The following is a 23,228-nucleotide window of genomic DNA, read 5'->3' as shown; positions in this document are numbered from 1 at the left end:
GCCACTTTCCAATAATCAGGTACTTGTACACTGTAACAAATATACAAATAATTAGATCAACCAAAATCATTAAGGAAGCAGATTCCTATTCTTAGATTTCATTATATGTGACCGTGTTTAACAAAGAGGGATACTGACATATAACTCAAAAAAAGTGACATTACATGATATATATATTATGTAGAACCTACTCAGAAAAGTATGAAGTTTTCTTTGATTATAAATTCAAATAAAATTGAGGATGTGTGTGTGTGTGTGTATGTGTGTGTGAGAATGGGAGAGACAGAGAGAGAGAGACTGAATTCAAAATACTTGTCAGCCCGAGATCATTAGAGGAGGGCCAAGCAGGCTCTCCATATCCAACAGATGCCACTGTGCTAAGCCTCTTTATAAAGTGCCATTTAAGTTGTGAACCAAAAAATGACAAGGAGCCAGATAATAAGGTATTGTAAAGATAATTATACCAGACAGAGAAAGCAGGACTTGCAAAGGCCCAGAAGTAGGAAAGTGGTTGCACTTTCATGTTTGAGGAAATGAATGAATGGCAATATGGCTAGTATGTAGCTTTCAAAGTATGTGACTCTGACCCACAGTAAGAAACTAATTTTATGTTGCCATCTAGTACACACCCAGACAGACACACTACACATATGTAACTTAAGAGTTTTATGAAACATTTTACTTACCTACCTATTACACACTTTGATCTCTGTTTCAATTACAGTAGCCCCCCCACCTTATCCTGAGGGGATATATTCCAAGCCCCCCAGTGGATGTCTAAAACCACAGATAGTACGGAACCTTAACATTACTATATTTTCTCATACACATTCACACCTATAATAAAGCTTAATTTTATTTATAAATTAATCACAGTAAGAGACTAACAACAATAACTAATGTGCTCGTTCTCAAACTATCCTTCTTTCTCAAAATATTCCTGTACTCACCCTTCTTGCGATGACATCAGATAATAAAATGCCTATGTGATGAGATAAAGTGAGGTAAATGACATGTCATTGTGATGTAGACTGAGGCTCCCACTGACCTTCTGACTATATGACTAAAGGAGGATCACTTGCTTCTGGATGGTGAGTCACCACTGGTACCCCAAATGACAGGTAAATAAAACTGCATAAATTGAAACCACCAATAAGGGGAGACTACTGTACTTTCCTTTTTCTACCTCTCTCTTTTAATGCAGGTAGAGACCACAAGTTCATTTGACAATATGCCAATGGGTGAAACTACAGTTTGTCAAACAAGGGGTAGACAAGAGTATGGTAGAGACTAGTATAGGATGATGACAGCAGCCAAGGTAGGCAGGTCCTAGAATGAGTCAGGTTTGTAGTCCGGCAAAAAGGATTTTCTTTGTGGGTTAAATTAGGGGGACAGAATTAGTGAATCTGTCAAATATAGACATAGTACAACTAAATATGCAGATTAGAATTTCAGGTAAACAGCGAATAACTTTTATTATAAAATATCCAATACAAGTACTACAATAATACAATACTTCTACTTACTATGTAGCACTTATCCTATATTTTATCTGGAAATGCTAGTTTAAGGGTGATGGGAAGCCATTAAAGGATTTTGAACCAGAGTGATAAATGGAAAGATAAAGGACCTGAAAGTCTAGTTGCCATGGGAAGAATTTATTAGAGGTCAAAGGGGCAGCTCAGGTAGGAGGCTGCAATAGGAGAGAATACTGCAACCTATATGGAGGGCAAGTAGAAGGAGAATATTGGTTTCATGTAGTTTAGGGCAATGAATTTCAGCAATATGTCAGGGCTTAGAGCGAAGGAGTATTAACGGGACTAAATCAACCTATCATATACTAATATATTTATTATACATACTCTATGTTGTAATTTTATTTCTCAATATAGCATCAGTTAAAATGATAATAAACACAAATTTTTGCAACCCTTCTATGTGAAGAACATACTTTTCTTTCCTTTCTTTCTTTTCTGTTTTTAATTTCTCCTGGCTGAGTGGAGCCTCAGCATGTTTCCAAGTTCCTGGGTTTGAAAGTTTGGAGTTTTGGGTATGGCTTCAATACCAAAGAGGAAAATGGACCCAGGCTGCTCATCACCACAGACTTTCATGGCATAACCTGTGCTGTTGCCTCAGTGGATAACCCTTGAGGTTTGGGGGGAAATTTTAGGATGGAATTTTTCATGTTGTAACATGTTTTCACATGTAAATCATATAGTGGTGTCTTAATTTAAGGGCCTTTTGTTTAAATATTTTTATAAGGTGCCTCGTTAGTGCAGTAGGTAGCATGTCAGTCTCATAAATATTATTATAAAATATGCACAAAATCTTATTTGAGGTTATAGCTTCTTAGAGGATACTAAGGCAAATTATAGTTCTGTAATTACTCCAGTAAGTCAAACTGTCATTTAAAAATTTACTTTGCCTTTGTGTTTTTTCATAATTATTTTTAAAAATAATTTCTCAGGTGCCTGGGTGGCTCAGTTGGTTAAGCGTCTGCCTTTGACTCAGGTCTTGGTCTCAGAGTCCTGGGATGGAGTCCCACCTCTGGCTCCCTGCTCAGCGGGGAGTCTGCTTCTCTCTCTCCCTCTGCCCGTTCCCCTGCTCCTTCTGTCTCTTTCACTCTCTCTCAAATAAATAAATAAAACTTTTAAAAAATAAATAATAATTTCTCAGAGTCATAGTCTTAGAGCAGTGATAGCCCTATGTCTGTCTTTTTTTTTTTTTTTTTTTTTTTTTTTGCCCTATGTCTTTAATGACTAAACATATTAGTTAAAAAATGTAATGTTTCAATATCCCTTCAACCAGATTTTGGAAACCTAACTCATTCTAATTTAGGGAGACTTAGTCACACTGCATAATTGTTCATGAAATCACTAGGAATCTCAGCATCCCTTTAAAGTGTGTAGGTAAAGCACTTAAGCCCTATGAAATAAGTTAAACAAAGAAAATCTTTTGTTCTTTAGAAGTTAACTAACATCAGCTAAAATAGCACAGGACAGCCCCTGTGGCCAACAAAAACATAAGTAGAAGTAAGCTTGTTTGAATATTAAAATTAATTCTAATCTAAGCCACTCTGAATAAATTGTAATCTTAAATGATAATGTGTATTTGCAAAAGAGTCCTAAGTAATATAGTAGATGACTGCTTTTGATCTTAGCATTTTACAGGAATACCGTAAATGTATTATATATAAAAGTTTAGTTGAGTCACAAGCTATTTCCATATGTCTATTATGCTTTAATAGACAGAGTTATAATGGGATTTTTCCACATTAAATTGAAGCCACCTTTCGTTTTACTAAGCATTTGGAAGAATTTAGATTTCTTTAGAATTAGAGCAATTACAATCTACATACCTCCCCTCTCTCAGCAATTTTCTTTTTAAAATGAATCCAATTATACTTTTTTCTTTCCCTAATATTAATAAACCCTCATACTAATCAATAACAAGAGGGGTTTTCATTATTCAAAGCTGTAGGAAGTTGTAACTTGTGATGAAAGTTGTATTTGCAATTGTTTAAATCAATTCCTCATTATAAGTCAATTCAAGGATCTCTAAAATCATGTCAGATGACTTAAAAAATACACGGATCTCTTTCATCAAAGACATTAAGAACTCCCTGCAGTATGATAAAATTCACTTTATTCCAATAGAAATGATTTTATTTTCATAATCTGAAGATACCAGAATTATTTTTTATTCAAGTATTGATATATTTTAAATTTGTTTTAAAATCTGAATCTTTTAAGCCAATTAATAACATACAATTTTTTGTTTCTGATGTATAAGATAGCTGTAATAACAATGAGATTAACAAGAATGCTTTAGTAAATCACAAAAGTAAAAAAAAAAGATTAAACGTTTTAATTTCAGTGGCTCATAGATTGACACAACTGTTTACCCACTCATTTACTGTTTACTGTTTTAATCCCTATAGCCCATTTGGGAAGGAGTTTTATTGCTAACCTACTACTTTAAAAACCTAGGAGTCTTGGTTAATGTGGTAGAAAATTTGACCTTTTACTTTGAATATTTCCTTTCCATTCGCTTTTCTACAATATCAGAAAGAATATTTAAAGATCAGTAGAAAGTTTCCTTAATTTTTCTTCAGAAGTCTGCATGGGGAAAATATGGTAAGCCATCTTAGTTTTGTTGAGTAGAATGAGCCTTATATGTAACCTTTGGAATAGTTTTTTATGTGAAATAGTGTTATGATGCCTCCCGCACATATATGTCATTACACGTTACATGACATAATTTAATATGCAACGCCTTTTATTATATATGAAACTTAGTAAGTTAATATATTGATTAAAGAAGTATCCAAAGCCTTCCAGTTAAGCATGGACAAGGATTCTCAAAAACTTCCACTTTAGACAATAATTTCACCTCCTGAAATCTACAAACTATAGCAATACTAAAGCCTATGGAAGTATATTAGCCACCTTGGCAACTATAGTTACAGCACAGTTGATAAAGATACAGGGTGTTCATGTCAATATTTATAATGTGAAGTGATTGAAAGAAAATCTAAATGGTCCACAATAGAAATTACAACATAGATGAAATAAGAAATGAAAAAAAAGTTTAAAACACAGCTACAAAACAGTATTTATGAATTAACCTATTTAGAGGACCAAAAGTGTATACATTTGTGTCTAAAAAGATGAACACAATAATGTTAAAAACTGATTTCTGAGTAAATTATAAGCTGTTTACTCTTTTTATTTTGTACTTCCTAGTTATATTTCTATGATGGTTATATATTAGTAAAGTTTTTCAAAAGCCAATATAAGGGACTTATACAAAAAGTGATTTTGTAGATATAAAATATTGCCTGGGCCAATAAAATATTGCCAAATTATATTAAATATCGTGTCTTCATAAACCTAGCACCTGAACATGTAGGCTCCTTTCCCTCCCCTAGGAAAATATAAATTTATGTCTCTAAACATATATTACATCTTCTGCTTCAAATATCATATTTATTAATATGAGTCTTTCAGTGTTGTTAATTTTCCTACCTTATTGATTACAATGTGATGAATTTATAAGGTGGCCTTTTCTCAAATCTCAATATAATGGAAAAAGTTGAAAACAATACTATATTAATTATGCTTGGCTTAAATAAATCAAGCTTTTTTTAGAAGTATTAAATGTAATTTTCTACATCAAAAAACTATTATATAATTAGTTACTTGTGCATAAATTTTCTCATGACATTTAGCACTATTAATATGCAACATGTCTAAATCATAAAGTATATCTTAGTAAAAAGTATTTTAGACTAATTTTCAGAAAATTTGAATTTCAATCCTTATTTTCAAATAAGAAGATGGATTTTCTCAGTAGGTAACCTTCACCTTTCTCAGAATTAGTTTCTTTACCTGAAAAAAGAGATCTCATATGTTTCTAAAATTATATGCTGTAAGAATGTCAGTTTTTCTTTGCTAATTACTTTAAATTTTTCATACTGGTTTTAATATGCTTTCTGCTATCATTGGTGGCTTAGTTTTTATAGTTGGTCTCATTTAATTCATATATTTTTATTCTTTCTGTATTTGACAATTAGATTATTTCACTAACTTTGTTTCACAAAAAATTTTTAAATTTATTTTTATTTTTAAAAATGTATTTTTTTTGCCTAATTTCTTTTACTACTAAATGTTTCATTTGGCATTGATTTTTTTCCTACCAATCCTTCTAGAATAGCTTAGTTTCTCCAGAACTCAGAAATGTTCTATCATATACACTGTTACAGAGAACTAGGAAATGTAGATATTCATGAATAACTTCAACTTTCAAGAGGTGAGCACCGCCTCTGTCTATGATTTGCCTCCAGAATAGTATTTCTTTTCTCAGATCAACTAAAAGGGATCAACACTGAAAACATTAAAGTTAATTTCAGTATTTGTACTATTTGTTTTCCTTAAAAAAATAATTTAAATTTACTAATATGTCCATATTTTTACTTTATAATACATTTGTTAATTTTTACTAGTAGCTCCAGATTCTCTAACAACAGATATAATAGATGAGCAAAGTTTATTTTATTACCCACTGCATACTTACTAACTTTTGGAAGTAGTATTTGTGGGCTTACATATGTGCGGATGTCTTTGTTTCAAAACAAAACCAATTTATATCTTAAGATATTAAATTCTGAAGTTAACCTGTCAAGTCTGTATCTTAAGAACACCAAAATAGAGTTTATATGACTTAAAACATGGCTCAGCCTCATTTTAAAATAAAGATGTCTTTCAAAAAAGAAGACACAGAGGAGAGTTAACATAGGTATTGATGGAAGGTCTCACTTCAAACATATAATAAATTAAAAGCAAATGGCAATGACAAAGCACACATGAAAAAGAAAGGAAACAGCAGGAAATGAAGAAATTAAGACATTTTATAAAGGTATGCTAGCCCATCGGAAAGAGGAGGAAGTATTAATGTCAGGTTATATATATGTACACGCTTTCCAAATTACAGGTTTGGGAGTAATAAAACATAAAACAGACATTAGTCCTTTTGAAAGGAATGTTTCTTACTTAAAGAACACTCTAACACACTCTTGAAGGGCACAAAAGTAGACTTGGATGGAAAGATTTGTCATGCCATTTGATAGAAGGAAACAAAATCTTATAGATGTCAATTATCTTTAATAATTTACAAATTCAAAATAAACTAGAAAAGATAAGGTTTTTTTTTTTTTAAAGATTTATTTATTTATTTGACAGACAAAGATCACAAGTAGGCTGAGAGGCAGGCAGAGAGAGAGAGGAGGAAGCAGGCTCCCCGCAGAGCAGAGAGCCCGATGTGGGGCTTGATCCCAGGGCCCTGGGATCATGACCTGAGCAGAGGGCAGAGGCTTTAACCCACTGAGCCACCCAGGAGCCCTAAAGATAAGGTATTTTAATGAACGTAGACAAATAGATTCTGATGTTCACATGGAAAAAAATAGCTAAGTAAGAACAGCAGGAGGAAGTCTGAAAAAAAAAATGAGATAGGACTAGTCTTACCAGATAATATACTGTATCATAAGGTCCCAAAAATTAATAGTATTGATATATGAAAAGACAGGAAATGAAACAAAAAAGCCAGAAATATAACCATGCACATTTGGAAATTTAGTGTATGTTAAAGGCAGCCTTTCAAATCACTGAGCTAAAGACTTTTTAATAAATGGTGTTGGGTCAAATGGGTAAAACTTGTGGAAAAAAAACAAAAAACAAAACAAAAGATCAAGTTAGACTTATGCCTCATATCATATGCCAGCATAAACTACAAATGGAATAAAGTTCTAAATACTTTAAAGTTTTTGAAACTGTAAAGTCATTAGTAATTTTGGAGTAGAGGAAGCCTCTGTAAATAATTAAAATCCAGAAAACATTAAAAAAGATGGTTAAGTTTGATTACATTAAAACAAAAGAGGTCTAGGCTGGAAAACAGTATCAGAAAGGTTAAAACCATTATGTAGACAGTAGATGAGGAATTGGACATTTATGCAGGACCCAACTATAATCACATATGTTGCTTTCAAGTTCTACAGGAAAGTACCAAACAGTGCTGCCATGGGGCATTAGTCATCACTGTAATTTAGTGGTCAAACTCAGCATCCATCATGGTGTTTCAGGCATATATTATGAGCTTCCTGGACTGATAAAATATGAAGTCCACAGTAACATCTAGAATGCATTCTAGAGGGGAAAAATAACTTGAATCCGTTGGGCTTGTAGATCACATTCACATTTGCTGAATATATAGGGGATAGAGAAATTAAGTTAAAAGATACCTCAAAGAAACTATCAGACAAGACATGAAGACAGATCATTCATCAGGAAAACCAGCCCAGGCTTTTTTGAAGTCTTTGAAATGAAAACTAAATGACAACAACAACAAAAACTATTCTAGATGAAAAGAGCCATAAGGGACATAACAAATAAACACAACAAATGAGCCTATATTGAATCCCTGTCTGCCCAAACCAAATATTAAAGATCTTGGGGTAATCTGAATATCCTGATAAGTTGAATACCTGTTAACACACAGAAATAGTTACTGCCAATGGAAACTACGAAGTTGCAAAATAACATGGTAGTCTGAGCTCATTTTATGTATATATTTGTATGTACACATATGTCTCAATCTAGATTAAATATAGAGAAAATTCATTGAGGACATGAACAAGGTTTTATTTAAAAAAATATTTTAAAAGATTTTATTTATTTATTTGACACAGAGAGGGAGATTACAAGTAGGCAGAGCAGCAGGCAGAGGGAGAGGGGAAGCAGGCTCCTTGATGAGCAGAGATCCTGATGCGGGGCTTGATCCCAGGACCCTGAGTCCATGACCTGAGCTGAAGGCAGAGGCTTAACACTCTAAGCCACCCAGGTGCCCCATGAATAAGGTTTTAGAAGTGAAAGTATCTGTGTGGTCATAATACAGAGTTTACTTTTTGACTATTGCTTATTTTTTCTATCTTTCTACAATAAGTATGCACAAATATTACAACAAAAGGCTCTTTTTAATGTTTAAAAAATGATTGGCTCTGAAGCACTAAAAACACCACTTTTAAAAATAATATTGTCTCTCTCAGTCAGCCACCTAAGAAATATATAATTATCGTTAGCATGGGATTCTCCAAATTCTATTTCACATAATGTTTTTATAAGTTCATGAAATCTAAAGAGCAAGCAGATTCAAAATATTATGCACATTTTATGGAATCTGCATAATGACAACAATGTTAAAAGAGCTGCTCAAGCTTTTTTGATTCTATGCTTCATATTGATTATTCTTCTCCCAGGTTTTCTCTTAGACCTTAATATTTTTTGGTGAGGAAATAATTTTTTAACAACTTGGAGGTACTTTTGTTCTGCCCAAGGCTTCCTGATTTTGTGAGCAGTTTTATCTTCTAGGACTTGGACCATGTTTTTGCCCTCATAAATATTTAAATAGGCATTACCAATATTATTCACATATATTTAATAACAACTCTTCATAAAAGCGGAGCTGCTGCCACCTACAAAACCCAATTGACACCTTTTGATCGATATTGTTTTGAGAGGAGCCGTAAAGAACAAAGTAGCTGCCTGACAGCTGCAGTAAAGCGAACATAACTCCCTCGCCAAGAAGGCCCATGATTGCCTCTGGAGCGAAGGGCTCCAGGTGGTTTCATTTATCTCTCTGATACCTTTCAAATACCTCTCCAGCAAAACGCCTTGAGCAAAACACACAGGTTTCCAGGTGTGGTCTTTGTAGAAGAATACTGTAGAGGTGTGTAGAACTTTTTCTGGAAATAATTCCAAAAATTCGTATTTGTAGGAAAGTAGCTTCATCATTTCCCTTCTAAAAATTTATTTCCGACAACTTCAGCTAATCTTGTGTGGTCCTGACCATTCACTCTGTCAAACATTGAGGATCAAAAGGAAATTCTCTTTAATCATGCCTTCTGCTCTAAACTACAAATAGACAGTTTACAGGACTTGATTTTAAGCTTCAAACCTAATGGAAATAAAACTTACAAAACAGAATTATGAGGATTGGTTTCATTTGTTAAATGTAACCTCTGTTCAAAGAGAACCCTCCCTGAGAAAACACTTACAGTGCATCATGGGTGTTTTCCCATGTCCCCCAGAAATGTGCTCCAGCAGTAGCCAAGAATAAAAATAAGGGGTGCATGGGTGGCTCAACTGGCTGACTCTTGGTTTCACCCTAAGTCATGATCTCAGGGTCATGAGAATAGAGCCCCATGTAGGGCTCTGAGCTCAGGGTGGAGTCTGCTTGATATTCTCTCCGACTCCCTCCGTCATTCACCCTGCTCACACATACCCTCTATCTCTCACTCTCTCTAAAATAAATAAAATCTTTTAAAAAATGGAAAATGAACTGACTATAAAAAAAAGGAAGGGAGGGAGAAAGGAAGGAAGGAAGGAAACAAAGAGCTTTGTCTCCATTAAAAGAGAAGGATTCACAATGAGATCACATGATAATAGTCCACTTCTCTTTCTCCCAATGGATGTGCTCTATTCAGCGTGTGTTTTGCAGCTGGAGCTGCAATAATCTGGAGAAACCTGGAAGAAGATATTAAAGAACCCAAGGAAGAAAAGGAGAAGGTGGATGGAGAAGGATTGTTTCTGTTTTGAATTATAGAAACACTAGCAGAGAACCATTTCCCGCACCTGTATCTGTACCAGTGCCATTTATTCCAATATGGAAATAATTTGAACTGATGTACACAGGGGGTGGGAAAGGAAAGGAAAACAAACTATGACCAGGCTATTAAAATAATCTATCCTAGTTTACTCACTTAAAAACGTGAAAAACAAAACCATGTCACTAGAGCATCCCTGCCATTCTTTTTCCCTTTATCTCATACTTCATTTGCCATCTGTGCTTTGTGTTTTGCCTCCTTTTTTCCTTCTTACTTAATTCATTATCTTATCTTCTCTTTTCCGGTTCCCTGACCCTAGGAACGGGTGGTCTGTTTCATGTTCCTAGACACAATATTCCTGCTCAGATTTGATGGGCAACATAAGGTTTGTGTATTCAAATACCATTTTATGCACTGTTCCACACTTCTTATCCTCAGGATCATTAGTCACAGTATGTGTTCCATGCTGTGCCCAGAATGTCTCAGCTGATAATGACATACTCAAAGAGCATTTCGAGTCTCTATTTTACTAACAGAGTATCAGTATCCTACGCAATTTGTCCCTTGTGATTCTACTCTTTCCAAAGCTTAAGTCTTAACATACAGAAAATATTTATCTCTTTAGAATTCCCCAAATATGTTTTGGTCTATGATAGTTTTTCAGAGTTAACTAAGAGAAAAAGCCAATTTTTTTAAGCTTGAGGTTAGCAATAAAAAAATTTAAATAGGCCAGAATTTTCAAATATATTTCAAAATGATTCAGTTTTAATCATACATGTCGTCCGTAGAACAACATGGTATAAAAAGTTGAAGGGAGGAAGAAATGATCATAATTGAGTCTCGGGATTGAATTAAAATTCTTCTTATGTTACAAATCATTAATATTTGTAATAATAATCAGAAAAATTTTAGGACAGCCTCAGAGGGAAAATAATCCCAACATTTCTTAGCTTGATATTTACAAAATGTATATAAAATAGCCATAGATCTTTTTTTATAATATTTTTTAAGACTTTATTTATTTTATTTGACAGAGATCACAAATAGGCAGGGAGGCAGGCAGAGAGAAAGAGGGGGAAGTAAGCTCCCCGCTGAGCAGAGACCCTGATGCAAGGGCTTGATCCCAGGACCCCGGGATCATGACCTGAGCTGAAGGCAGAGGCTTAACCCACTGAGCCACCCAGGCACCCTAAAATAGCCATAGATCTTTAAGGCTTCACACAAATCCCAATAGAATGAATGTTGATATGTAATCTGATGGAAAGAATATGAAAATTATACAATGGTGGAAGTAAATTAAGATTCATGGATTCCACCCTAATTTTAAATTCCAGCTTACCAGAAATGCTTTTATAATTTCTGTCATCTGCTTGGCCTCTGGGCACATATTTTACTTGGGCAATAGGTATTGTGGTAATTAAGTCTCCAAATAGCCCTCTAATGAACTGTGTCTCCTGATATACGCATCCTTGTCAACAATGAATCCGATCTGACCCTATATAACCAATGATTCATGAATTCAAGGTTAGCCTTTAAAACCCTAAACTCTTATACTAGACTCTTGAAATTCTCACTTATCTCAATAGCCATGTAAAAAATAACAAACTAAGACAATCATGCTATGAGAATACTCAGCCTAGCCAGGTAAAAAGACCATATGGAAAAATAGCCATACCAGCCCAGCTGCCAGACATGTGAGTAAAGAAATCATCTTGGATATTCCAACTCCAGCAGATCACAAACGGGTAAGGGGGAAAAAAAAGAAAAAAAAGCTGCAAACTTATGGCTCTATTTATACTCTCCTAGCCATCTCCAGACATTGATCTACTCTAGATAAGGCCCCCCAGATGAGCCATCCCTGCTGTGACCTGCTTGAATTCCTAACCCACAGAATTTTTATCAAAATTTAATGGTTGTCGTCATATGCTATTAAACGTTGGAATAATTCATTATGCAGCAATAAATAACTGGAACAGAATTTGGTTCCTATATGTGGGGTAGTTGCATGAAAAAAAGATATAAAATGTGTGACATTTGTTTTCATACCAGGCCATGGCCAGGAGCTAGGAGGACACTGAAGAAATGGTTATTAAAAACTGAAAGGGACTCAAGGAGATTATTGATGAGGGCCTAAGGGACAGTAAAGGAAAGACACCTATTATATGCTGAAACAAGTGTTGTAGAAATTAATCTGTAGAAATATGGAAAACAGAAAGGGATCTTAATTCTCTTGTGGATAATTAAGGAAATTTCAACACTGAATATTGAAAGTTCTACCTTGCTTCTTCTAGACATTCATAATATGAAAGAGAAAGATGCATTAAAGAAAAAGTAATCCCATTTTAACATAATTTAGATATGGATATAGATAAGAAATCCTGCTTATCCACAGCAAAATATTCTCCAACTAAGAGATCAGCAAAGATAAATTCCCAAATGAGACAAGAAGGTCCTTCATTAAGGTCAAAGGTGCTGCCCTGTAGAAAATTTAGGCTGTTCAAAAGACCTTAAGGTCTTAAACACATATCTTACTGAATTTTTGTTGTTGTTGTTAAATAATAGGGGTTTTAATGATTTCAAGGGATTTGCACCACAACAGCCTCATGCAAGACCCAAAATACTAGTCTTTCTGAAAAAAATGTTTGGTTGTGACTTTTGTTTCATGTAGTAAACTCTGATATTATTAATAGGAAGCTCAAAGATTTAATGGAATGATATTGAAAGAGAAATTGCCTATTTGACTAAAACTCATAAAACCAGCACAAAATTAAAGTTACTTCCTACAGAGAGAGAGACCCTGGAATTCCAGCCATGCCAGCTCGGGTACCACAGGAAGGAGTGCAAAATGTCTTCAGAGATCACTAGAGCCTCAGCCTCCACGTAACTGCTACCTAATGGTACGAGAGGTCCAAAGTGGGAATCACCCAGCTGAGCCAATCATCCCCAGAGACCAAACTTCGATTATCTGCCTAACACATATCTCTTGAAGACATTAAATATGCTTTTCCAGGTTGACCGATATTGTGCAGTAACATTTAAGATTATCTTTGTTTTCCTTGTTTTCGATTCTCTACACATTAACTTTTCATACATTTAAGTAATTTACATAGTTCCAAAAATCATAGCTACTCACGTCAAATGAGCTAATCCAGGATTATCAGCCATACAATCTCTAAAGTTGGAGAACATCAAAATTTCTCATTTTGCCAAATACATTTCAACTCTCTTTTCTCTATATACATCTACTTCAACTTCATCATAAGTTGAAAAGTCTTTGGAATTTGAGTTGAGAATTTTAGCCTTTATATTTTCTTGATCTAGTTATAAAATTCACCTTAAAAACTAATAGAGAAAAGAAATAAAGGCAACTAATAGAGAAAAGAATAAAGGCAAAACTGATAGCCCATACATTAGAAAACTAAAGTCTGTGTAGAACTTTTGTGTTAACAGAAGTAAAAGTCATGTTAGCTGGCTACATTTGAAATTGTAAGTGCAAAATATATAGAATGTTTTATAAACTTTTATATAGAAAATTTATTTCTCAAATGAAACCAATCTTAGAGCACAATATATTCAACAGATTAAAAATATCTCTGGTGTACATTACAAATTTTATTTTCCTAGTCTTCTAATCTTAAAGGTTCTTTCCAGGCTCTTTCTAAGGTGCTTTTTTTCTTTCTTTTTATTTTTTTTCAATCATTCTTATTTTGCAGATACTCATAAACAATTTGATAGATTGTAAATACCTAAAATACATCTGATAGTTCAATTTGGAGGCCAAAATTGCTGTTTTTATAACTAGAAGAACTTTATTACTAGCATTAGCTAGTTCTCTTTAAATATTTATTGAGCATTTGGGGTTATGAACTTCATGATAAAAACCTTTGAACTATTTCTCGAAGTGGAAAAAGATAGTAAATTATATAGAATGCAAAAAAAAGTTTATCTTTATACTTACCTATATTAAAACTAGTCACTTCTAATATCACTTTCCTATGATCTGAGATTTAATTAGGAAGAGTGGCAACATATTGATTATAGGTATATTTGTAATAAAATGCTCTATACAATGCATATATATTTTGAGTCTAAGTGAATGTTTTCTATTTTTTTTTGTTTTCTGTCCATTCTAATAAAAATAAAGTTCCTTTAGAAATTCCTAAGTTGTCACAAAATCTTAGAGTTGGAAGAGACTTTGAGGTGCTATTACGTAAACTTGTACTCAGAAGACTTCAAGGGAAATAGTTTCATGTATGGTAAGTATATATAAATTATCCTCATATAAATCACCCCCAAAAAGATCAGGGATGCTTGATTAAGATTATTTACCCTTCCTATTTTAAAACCAGGAAGTCTGAAAGATTTGATAAAAATTCTATTGCATTGTATTCTTGTAGTGCCTAAAATTAAGAAGGTGGATTAAAAGTTACTTTAAAGATATAAAAATGTCAATGCTAAAATTCTAATCTGGGAGATCAAGCTCCCGTATGAATAGATTGAGAAAAAAATTGATGACTTATACATCTTCCCTTCTCTTTTACTCACTCTATTTTACCTGTACTGATGTCTTTATTATTCATTTCTCATTTTTCACTTTACCCCTTCCTTCTACTACCTAACTCAATCTATTCTCATGCTGTATCTCCCATGCATATCAGACATATGACTGTATCATATACATGGCAAAACAACTCAACTCCAAGTCAATAAACTGTCAATGAAGTTCTTTATCAATAAAGTCTTAAAAAATGTCTAGATTGTGGTTGTGTTTCCTACCCTCTCATTTATTTTGTGACACAACTTAGAAAACAAAGGAAAGAAGAATGTTCGAATATCACTTTGTTTTCTTAAGGAACTGTTTTTAATGACCCTACCATTGTAATGCCTTGAGGACAATTATCTGTCATTATGCTATGGTAACTACATTTATATCAGATAGAGAAAAGTAAATGTGTCCCAAATATGGATGATTTCACAAAATCAGATACCAAAAAGTGAAAATGATTCTGGATATTATTAAGTGTACACATTAGCTTACCCTTAAGAAAACTCCCATCTGAAATAAATTTTAATCATAGAAAATTAAATATTAGTGATCGGGAATAGAATTCTAATAAGGTTATAGCCACAAGTAAAGATACTATATTAAGAACAACATGTACATATTTGAGAGACTGAGTAAAATGATCCATGTGCACATGTACTACATTTTCAACCAACCAGACTGCTTCTTTCTAATTGATCATGGCTCCTTTTTGAAGATTCAGGAACATTAATTGTCTAGATATATTAGTGCGATTCTCAAAATCATCAACAAGGAACTAAGGCTTAGAATGGCCAAATATTTGTCATTTCCAACTCTAATCACATCAGTAGAAATAGCGAATGTGCTATTAATTTTCATTTAACAGGTTATATAAAAATTAAGACAAAAATGCTTCATCAGAAAAAAAATGCTTCATCAGATCATGTTTGGTTTATCATTTCTAACAATCGGCTCTCAAGCTAGCCAGATAGTTTCACTTCTTTACCAGGATTATGTTCTTGATATTCATATAGACAGTTATGTTGTTTACTCAATCTCTCTATATTCTCTTGTGATACTTTATCATGAAATTGAATGTTCAGCCTCTCAATCATTCCCATGGCTCTTGTACACATTCTTCATTATTTGTTGACACCAGTGAGTACACACATCAGCATTTTACACATGGCCTTATTGGGCTTTCATCAGTAGATTGTCACACACCTTCAATGATCTCATCCACTAGAGAGTAAACATGACATCAAGCAGGATGAATTGATTTTTCTCTCGTAAGATATAAATATAAATATAAATAACTATTTCCTATCATTTTATTTTCAAAATCAGACTTTGATCATTGCCACTCTTTTTAGCATATAGGATTCAAACTATGTGTGTTTTAGAAGCTAATTATATATTTTTTCTTTTACTCAATGATATTTGCCAATTTGCTTCTCCTGATAATATAAAAGAAAAAAAAGTAGAAAAGTAGAAATTTAATATTAAATAACATTTTGAAAGACTTATAATAAAGATCAAAGATACTATGAAAAAAGCTCTTATCTATTTTTTTTAAAGATTTTATTTATTTATTTGACAGATAGAGATCACAAGTAGGCAGAGAGGCAGGCAGAGAGAGAGGGAGAAGCAGGCTTCGGGCTGAGCAGAAAGACCAATTTGGGGCTCGATCCCAGGACCCTGAGATCATGACCTGAGCCAAAGGCAGAGGCTTAACCTACTGAGCCACCCACAGGCCCCTAACTTTTATCTAATATCCTAATACTCACTAAATTTTGAGCACTCAAACTTTTCTAGTATCTTTTTATAAAACAAAGACACAGTGATACTCAGTAACAGTATGTGAAATTTATTTAAACCCCAAAATATCTTAATTCTTATACTAGAGTATTACTTTATTAAGTGGAAAACTATCAGATTTTTAGTTTTAATGAATACAGTTAATTTCTGGTATATACCACTCAAAAAATTACAACAAAGCTCTGCTGCAATTTCAAATTCATGCAAATGGCTGGCTCATTCTGCTGCATCTCATGGATATTTCTTGTGTCTTCCCCCACTTACCACCCACCACCATCTATCAAATTCTATTGATTCTCCAAGATCAGCTCAAATGTCACTTTCTCTGTGAAGTTTTCTGCAATCCCAATTAAAATAAATTACTCCTGACTCTATGGTTTGATAGTACTTAGTTATATTTACCTAGATTATAACATTCTCCTCTATTAGAAAAGAAATTTTGTCAATACCAAGACTCTCTCTACTTGCTTTATGGTCCCATAACAGCTAGCACAAATACTTAGTCATCCAAGTCTCTGTATATTGCTAGAACAACAGATTAGAGAGTAGTACAGGTTTAAGTATCCGGCTTAAGAAAAAGAAGTAGAAGTCCTTTCAGAGGGCCAGTGAGTTTGAAGGCCAAGTGCCCTTAAATTTCTCATATACCAATAGCTACTCTAGAGTAAGAATTGGATATATGAATATCCTGTAATTTCTGAGGTTCTTTTTTTAATTTGTCCCTAATAACCATATCCATTTAAGCCATGAGATTTAACCACCTTTTTCCTTATAGTAAGACTTATAGCTAAATAAGTTGCTGGTACTCGGAAAATGTCATTTTATAGCCAAAATGGAGAAAAGAGAAACTGTTGACTTCCTGTCTCCAAAGTATTGCCCACAGGTACATCTTAATCCTCCAAAAAATATGTGTAGTTGTCCTTTTAGGCAGAAATAATATTCTCACACAACAAAATTATCTTTTAAATTTAAAACATGGGTTTCACACAAAATCTTAAAAAAAAATAGGAGTCACAGTGATGATTCAAGTGCTTCAGATAAATGAAAGCTTTATATTGAATCAATTTTAGTCACTCCATTCATTAGACAGAATAGCCAAAAAAAAATCTTTTGACCTGTGATGTTTTTGACAAAGATTATGAAACTGAATATAGTTATAGTAATTTCTAATATTTATTTTTCATACTACCCTTGGGGAAAACTCCACCATTGGAGATATTTATTACCTTGAAGAATTGTCCTTAGCCAATTTGATCAAGTCACTGTGTAGTCTTTAAGTGGCAGTAATAAAATTATATTTAAGAGGATACTCCCAGAATGCCTGGGTGGCGTAGTTGGTTGGGTGACTGTCTTTGGCTCAGGTCATGATCCCAGAGTCCTAGGATCGAGTCCCACATCAGGCTCCCAGCTCCATGGGGAGTCTGCTTCTCCCTCTGACCTTCTCCCTTCTCATGCTCTCTTTCTCAAATAAATAAATAACATTTTTTTTTAAAAAAAGGATATTCCCAACTTAACCCTAATTATCTCTTCTCTTGCCTAAAAATTGAATACATATATCTTCCTTAGTTTCTATGGGATGTGTGTTTTTTTAAACCATCTATAACAAATTTTTTAGCAATTATCAACTCAAAACATCCATCCAACAAGATGGGTAAATATGTAAACCACTCTTTGACTTACAGTATCTTCCTAATAGATTATGACACATCTGTCAGGAAAAGAGAAAGTAACATCAGTAAATTTTTGGCTTGTTGAATTGTGGTCAGATAAAATTAATGCTCAAATTATTTTACTATAATTGCTTCATTTTAAGATGACTATCAACCTTAGTGAAGAAGATACAAATAATGTATTTTCTTGACTATAATACCCACTGATTTGATATAAAATGACTATTTAAAATATTCACAATATATATAAATACTATTTTTCAATAATGGTCCATTGGTATGAATTAATAAGTTCAAGGGTGTCTAAATCTTGGAAGCCAGTAATATAATTATAGGTACTGCTTTGTATGTAAAATGTGTTTACTCCATTTTAATTTGGAGGAGTCACCCAATTTTCTAAGGGTTATTTCTGAATTGATATGATGTTAAGGTTAAGAATTGATATGATGTTAGGTTAAGACTAAGTTCTACTATATCTGAATTTCAAGCCTACCTATAATACTGTACTTTAGCTCTTAAATGCCTGAGCATGTGATTTTTTTTCATACATGGGAAATTATCAGAATATCAAAGGATTTGTTACAGATATTTTTCTTCTTACTTTTCATCTTCTCTCTTAAATATCAACAATAAGGACATACTGGATCCAAGAAGAACAGGCATTACATTTCTCAAAAGCATGCAAATGATAGATAGGGAGCAATAAGTGTGTTTAGAAATGTTTGGAGAGGGCCGTCAGGGATGGACTGGAAGTGATTTAATGATTTATAAGATTAAAGTGATCTGAAGAGTTTAATAATATGAATTAGGGGATGGAATTCAATAATAATATGCCTGATCTTGCTCAGATGTTCTGTCTTGAAGTTCTTAACATTAAACAATCTTTAGCTTCTCCATTTAAAATCACAAATGTTTGGTTACCAAAATGATTTTTCCAAATTCCCCAGGCTCTCCACTACCCACTCTATCAGAATACGGGTTTTGAGTATCTTAATGGCGTAACTGGCGCAGAATCTTTTCTGCATTAGCACTGGATATTCAAACACTTTCAATGCTACAGCAAACTTAGAGACAATTAAAGTAAATATTTTTCAAAGAGGTTTGAAGTAAAATAACTCTGTGTTATTCTTTGTATAAACTGATCTATTTATGGCTTCCTAATGAACAGTTGGAATGTGGATTGAATAGAGCAAAGCAAGCTACTGTCAGGAACAAAATTGTGCTTGCATGAGTGTCATATTTTTAGCAAAACTTTAGATAAAAATGATATATTTCTCCTTACTGAAAGACATTAGTACCCCACCCCCATGCATAAGTGTGTGTGCACACGCAAGCATGCACACACACACACTCACACACTCACAAACCACTAATAAAAAGCAAACATTTTCTGTCACTGTAAAACACTTCAATGGGGACTGTTCATTTTAACCACCCACCCCTGGTGTCTTGGGTTGTCACTCACATAGACATTCCTCTTATTGTCTTGGCTAGAAACCACATTTTTGACTTCTACAAAAGTTCTGGTTATCTTCAACTTGTCAACTGCTTTATACTGTGAAGAATGCTTAGCACCTGGACGCCTGACGAGGCTGGCTGCAGTGTCAGGCAAACTGTGATGACTGTAACAGAGTCAGGCTTCGAAAACTGCTTTACTGTGGCAAATCATATTCAAGAAGAGGTTTCCTGTATATTCCATGAAAGCGACTGGGCAACACACTCTCCTTATTCAGAAAAACCTAGTCTTTTTAAAACTGACAGTTAAAGATCAGTCTTCTCACTTTTTAAAAGTGCCTATGCTTAGAAATTGACAAACACTTCTGGTCTTGAATTTCTGTAGAACAGTGATGCTTCTGGAGTTTAAAAAAAAAAAAAAAACTAATCATTTTATTATTCCATGTTTCCCTTTGCTTATTTTTTCTTATCTTCATTTCTATGGGAAATAGAAATTCAAAACAGTATATTTGTTTCTGTTTTTGTTTTGTTTTATTTTGCATTTATGGCATAAGTGATCATCTTCTTTAGAGACTCACAAAATGATGTATCTAAATTTTACATTAACTTTTTTAGACATGCTATTTATTCAAGTTCTCAAACATCCATCTCTCTTATGACTAAAATTCAGAATCCATAATTGGTAAACTATGATTGATGAATTCAATTAAATAGAAGTCAAATATTCAATAATTCAAGTATATGTGAATCAATGACATACCTAAGCGAATGCCTATGATAAGCTAAGGGAACCAAGTCACTTGCAACACATCATAAAGAGGTCATTTCTTTCCTGTATAAAGAATCTTAATACACACATACGTACATATATTCCCAAAGAAAAATGAAGAGGACTATAAACCTCTAGTTACCATCACATTGCTTAGCACATAGGAAGATCATAAAATGTTTTATGAAGAAATGTGTGAATAAACAACTATTTAGGCAAGTCTGCAAAGATTTCCATTAAAAGCTTCACTTTTTCTGGAATTTACCAGTAGAGTGATTGCATAAAGATTATACATATATGCATATGAAATATATATTTTATTAATGTTAAAATATATATTACATATTATAGATGTATATATTTTATATAAAAATACATATGTATATAACATACTATCTTTTCCCTTTGTATTATCATGTAAATAAGAAGGTAGAGGGTACTTTCAAATGCTACAAATAAAACTTTATTTTTGTGGAACTCTCCATGTTTAATCTCATCACATAGCTATAACTTTCAGTCCAATCTAAAGTAAGCAAATAAAAAAAATGATATTTACTAAGTGGAAAGTCTAAGTAAACCGTTGTTACTAAGGGAGATAAAAGAATTCAATATCTAATAGCCTTTTTTATCTATAGATATTATAAAGAGATTTTGACATTACAATAAATACACAAGAATATTAAATATTCTTTTTTTCGAATTAACTTGGGTTTGCTAACAAGATGGACCGACTCAAATACTTACATGTGACTTTAGAATAAAAAGTTAATAGACTTCATTTATAATCCCTTTTAAAAGCAATTTAATTTATTAATTATTATAGAGACTTAAAAACAATGTATTCAATAGAATGAATTAATTGTCCTTTTGATGTTTTCTTACAAACTAATTTGTATCTCAATAGCTTTTTTCTTCTAGAATTTCTATAGCTTTTTTTGTTACACTAAATAAATTCAAATTATATTGTTTTTATATCTACTTATGTCAAAAATAGCCTCACAATACATATAAAAGTCAAAGAATTTTGCATAATAGTCCACAAGAGAAAGGGTGTTTTTATTTTAGCCCGGAGATAATTGATTTGAATAAAGTCCAGTCTTTCTCAAACTGTATTCAACTAAATTGATTCTCTATACCTTAAATTAAATCTTATTCCTCCTTTCTCACTGAGGAAGACATTTACATAAACTGTTTTATAATGTTGATTAAATTCACAGCTTGCTAAATACTGTGGGAATTAAAGTCCATGAAATCTTGTTTTAACTCTAGTTTTTTTGTAGAGCTTTTTTGATCTAAATGTCCTATTTTCAGCTTCCGGGGTGGGCAGCCTGGGCTAAGGGAGGAGGGTCTTAGAGTTGGCACCTCCAGGAGGGAGGGTGGATGGAATTTTTTTTTACTATAAACAAACAAATATTAAATTCTGTGCCCACATACACAACTCATAGGAGTGGATGACTGATATTTAGAAAAAAGAAAGAAAAGAAAAGGCACTTACTTGGATAACTTTAAGTTTCCTTTCTCAAATGCTTTCAGCAGGCAAAATGGATGTGAATTTCAACTTTAGTAATAGAGTGCTAAGTATAAAGTACCTTTTGCTCCAAAGAAGGACATTACATTTGGTCTGATTTCAGTAAGTAGAGCATGCATATCAGTAATGAACAAAATGAGAATACTTCCTATAAATATTTATTACTACTGAGAAGCTAGTTATTTATTATTTAATCACTCTCCCCTGAAATATATTTAAATCTCAGGTAAATAAGCTACAATAAAGGTCATTGAAATTTTGTGCTAAAAACCTATGTTATAATGAAAGCCTTGGAGATCTTTCACTTGTGAGGAAATATATCAACAAAAGACAAAGTGTTTGTAGTATTATAATCTCTTATTTTTTAATATATTTTTATTTTCTGAAGTCACATGCTTTGAAATATTTTAAAATAGCTCTTTGAAATGTATTGAGGATAAATCTGTTATCTGTAATATTTCATCAGATCCATACAGATTTTTTTCTCACCGGAATATGTCTAGAGATGTACAACCCCTGTTAAACAGTTCTACTGGTCCTGGAATTGAAAACGCACCATTTGCAAGATTTCCCTTAAAAGTGATTGGAAAGATATTTTGTTCTCAATTTGCAAGTGTTTGTGTCTACCCAACTATTGATGTCTTTTTTATCCAGTGGTTATCAATAGAGCCTTGACCAAACTGCCACTGCGTACATGCCAATGAAACAATCAATGACAACTATGATAACTGTTGAAACAAACTATCTTCTCTAGCTGTGTGGTCTAAAATTTATCAGTTGGATTTGCTAACAATGTTTATAGTCTTTAATTACAAATCTTCCACTGGTTTGAGTTTTAAAGTAGAAAATAGAAACAAAAACACCCTCTCTCCTTTTAAAGAAGTTATTTTTGTTTTATTCCTGATTTGCATATAATTCATAGTCTCTCCCAATGTGTATGAGTATGTAGAGAGAGAAATTGTTAAGAATTTAATATATCACTTAAGTTTATATACTAAATTTGCCTATAAATTTAGAAATAAGCACATTGAATTATGAAATTTACTTTTCAATTTATTTAGAAAATCAAAGCAAGTGGAATGACCTGAAATATTTTATTTCTATATGGCAATAATACATAATACTGACAATGAACATACTTAATTTAAAAATCCATACTCAGGTAAATTATCTTATTTTAGTTTACAGTTATTTCATTATGCTACAAAATGGTGAAGACAATGTTATAAGGCAGAAATATAGCTGCTCTTCTATAACACTAGATAGAAGTGAGAATATTCCCTCAGTGATATGTTTGGGATTGAGGAAGA

Source organism: Lontra canadensis, unplaced genomic scaffold (genome assembly GCF_010015895.1).
Source record: "Lontra canadensis isolate GAN:19392208 unplaced genomic scaffold, GSC_riverotter_1.0 scaffold48, whole genome shotgun sequence".
NCBI classification, from domain to species: domain Eukaryota; kingdom Metazoa; phylum Chordata; class Mammalia; order Carnivora; family Mustelidae; genus Lontra; species Lontra canadensis.
Note: the sequence above shows the minus strand (reverse complement) of the source record.